This window comes from Triticum urartu, chromosome 5A (genome assembly GCF_056163025.1).
Source record: "Triticum urartu cultivar PI428250 chromosome 5A, HENAU_Tu73, whole genome shotgun sequence".
In the NCBI taxonomy this organism is placed as follows: Eukaryota; Viridiplantae; Streptophyta; class Magnoliopsida; order Poales; family Poaceae; genus Triticum; species Triticum urartu.
The window spans coordinates 79789101-79792984 of NC_141877.1; positions in this window are offsets into that span (position 1 = coordinate 79789101).

Below are 3884 nucleotides of genomic sequence, written 5' to 3' on the forward strand. Positions count from 1 at the left end.
AGGCCTATATTTCTTGGTTTCAATAGGACTCCTTACGAGCGTTCTTTCTATCTACTATTACCTAAAAATAATCAAGTTATTAATGACTGGACGAAACCAAGAAATAACCCCTTATGTGCGAAATTATAGAAGATCCCCTTTAAGATCAAACAATTCCATCGAATTGAGTATGACTGTATGTGTGATAGCATCTACTATACCAGGAATATCAATGAACCCCATTCTTGCAATTGCTCAGGATACCCTCTTTTAGCTTCTAGGTCTATTTCTTAGTTCAAGATCCCTCTTACTAACTGGAATAAAAGAATTAGTAGATCTGTTCCGCCCAAAATGGGAATGGGCGCTAGGGTTATGAACTTATAATCATGGAATCGACTCGATCATCAGATTATAAGTTCATTCCATACCAAACCAGACCGTGCACATTCTTATTATGAGAAGGGGTCATTCGAGCCTATGGAAATAGGATACTCTGTTTACATAGAAATCCCTACGTCCTTACATTCTATTTAGGATTAGGAATAGGTGTAATCAGACCTGCTTTTGACATATCTATCCTATTCTTATTTGGGTACCATATGCACCTCTTTGGGCTTCTATTGAATCGAGAAATTGGATTGTACATCTTTCATCTTTTTGATTTTGATATCGATTTTGATACATATAAGGTGTCCTACGGATAATGCAAATCGAAGCTATTTGATGTCTGACTCAGGCCTATATGACCGATCGATCGAAATACTCCAAGACTCCACCTTTGTCATATATTCCATATATCACATTAGATAGATATCATATTCATGGAATGCGATTCACTTTCAAGATGCCTTGATGGTGAAATGGTAGACACGTGAGACTCAAAATCTCGTGCTGAAGAGCGTGGAGGTTCGAGTCCTCTTCAAGGCATAATATGGAGAATGCTCATTCAATGAGCATTCCCCGTAGAAGTATTCCGGAAATCTGGGCCTGGCGCTCTCCTCTATCTTCTGAGGTCCTTAACCATCTCCCTGAGAAAAGTAGACAGTAAAAGCCAAAATAGACTAAATATATATAGCCTGAACGATCCTAAAAATCCCTCGAAGGAGATAATAAAGAACCCAAAGCAGATGGTATCCTACTGCAAGGGTGGTCTTAAGAATCCAAAAGAGGTTGCTCAGAAGAGATAGATGTATCCCAACCTCTATTGCTCTCACGTAAAGACTTTTTTTTACGCGACAGGAAAAAGTGACTACGAATTCCCCTTTTTGTTTGCGAATCCCTGTTTGTATCCTTTGAGCGCACGCCCATTAAGTAGCGATCAAATCAAGGAAATCGATCAAACGATCCCCGTGCCAGCCCAAATCATGATCTTCACCAACTTGGATTTGGTCTCTCGCGAAAATCGCGAGTTGCAGAGATGAGAACCATGAAAAGCAAGATCCCGAATAAGAAAACAGAAACCGAGGAAGAGGAAACCACAAGAGTGAAGACTAGTAGAGTCTCGTCTTTTGTCATTCTTTGCTCCTTTTTCACTCAATGATTCCTTCGAATTTGCCGACCAAAATTCTATATGTCTATTCTATCTATGATATTTCTATATATATAGAATATGATATCTAATATGACATCCGATTTGTCAAAGGGATTGGATTGGTGACTTACCCATTCAGTGACTTTGGCACTGGACGTTCCAAAAACGGGTACTATCGGATCAGGTGAATTACAGAATAGACAGAGGTCCGTTGGCATTTCAGCCTTTCTTCTCCTTTCAGGGCCTATCCGAAAGAGAATCCAGTACCTCTTGGTCCTGAATATCAGAATAGGACGAACGAACCGGCCTCCGCGGATATCTTTGCTTCGGAACAAAACCCTGCAATCAAATAGATTGTCCCAAGGGCGCCATATTATAGGAGGCCAAGTTATGCTATTGAAAATTCGTTCCTCTAGCAGTTCCGGTTTGAGCATTCCATTCCCTTTTTCAAACTCCACTTCTTTTCATATAGCAATCCCTGATCAAAGAGAGAACAATATCCATTTCAAAACATTTCTAACAGATTCCTTAGTTCGGACCGACGAAGTAATGTCACTCGACTATTATCAACCTGACTGCAATCTTTTTCTGTCGGTAAGGATTGCACCAGAGCACCTTCTACTTCTAATAGGCCATGAACTATAGATAGAGAAGAATCATTCTGAGCGAGTACATAAGAAGCGATCCACTTTTTTACATCGGTTCCAGGGGAAGACCAAAGATCTTGCGCGGCAGGTCCGCCAGAAAAACTCAAAAGAGAAAGAAGTCTCGTTAATCTCTTCATGCTCGTTCCAAGTTCGAAGTACCTTTTGGCCAAAGAAAAACCCGCTTCCTGACACGATTGCCTCTTTATCTTTATATAGATAGATTCTATCGGGTTATTACTTAGTAAGTCTATTTTGTACAAGAGCCCATCCTATCTGATAGAAAAGGGTCCCATGATCCCGAGCCGATCTTACCTTGGCTCGCAAACCCCAAGTTTGTCTATGAAGAGCTAATCTAATTGTATTTTTTTCTATAATGGATTTCTTATGTGGAATACTAATGGATAGGGCTTCGTTGCTAAGTGCTACAAGATCTAGTGCACTGGAACTCGTGGTTATGGACCCGAATCCTTTAGTATGGAACATTGTCTTTTCCAAGTAAAAACCCCTAGTATATGAAAGAATGAAAAGGTGCTTTCGTTCTTGTGGAATAAGAAGCCCTCGTACCTTAATGAAAGGAAAATCGTAATTTTTCGTTAGGTATTTGACCAAATAGGATCGTCCAGTTCCTACAGAACCTATCACTAAAATACCCGATAGGGCTAAGCGGAACGAAAAGGGTTTTCCATGAGATGGTAAATGAAAACGATTAGTCCCACACGAGGTTTGGGAATAAGTGATTGTCTGATAATGAGCAAGGAATATACGTCTTTCTGCTAAAGAGGATCTATTAAACTCATAATTCATTAGATCCTTGTTATCAATGCCAACTAGGTATCATAAGTAAATGGATCCCGGTTGTTCAATCCTTTGATAACCAAGGTCATTCTTTGCTAAAGAGAAATGATCACTATGAGTCAGACTCAATAGAATTGGATCCATTCCAAATAGCGAGAATTAGGATTCTTGATCCCTCTCAATCTCTCTTTCAATTCGAGGATCCAGAGAGGTGTTTTCATAGTCATCTCCGAATATTTTCCATCTCGGAATATTTTCGATTTCATTTTTCTATGATATGTCTTTCTATATGAAAATTGGTTATTTACGATGTACGATGATCCCTGTTAAGCATCCATGGCTGAATGGTTAAAGCGCCCAACTCATAATTGGTAAATTTGCGGGTTCAATTCCTGCTGGATGCACACGAACGGGAACATTCCATAAGTCTATTGGAACTGGCTCTCTATCCATGGAATCTCATCCATCATCCATACATAACGAATTGGTATGGTATATTCATACCATAACATAAGAACAATAAGAACTCGAATTCTTATCGATACTGGAACTCAGAGCATAGGAGGGAAAGTCGATTTATGGATGGAATCAAATACGCAGTATTTACAGAAAAAAGTCTTCGTTTATTGGGAAAGAATCAATATACTTTTAATGTCGAATCAGGATTCACTAAGACAGAAATAAAGCACTGGGTCGAACTCTTCTTTGGTGTTAAGGTGGTAGCTGTGAATAGCCATCGACTACCTGGAAAAGGTAGAAGAATAGGACCTATTCTGGGCCATACAATGCATTACAGACGTATGATCATTACCCTTCAACCGGGTTATTCTATTCCACTTCTAGATAGAGAAAAAAACTAAAGGAGAATACTTAATAATACAGCGAAACATTTATACAAAACACCTATCCCGAGCACACGCAAGGGAACCGTA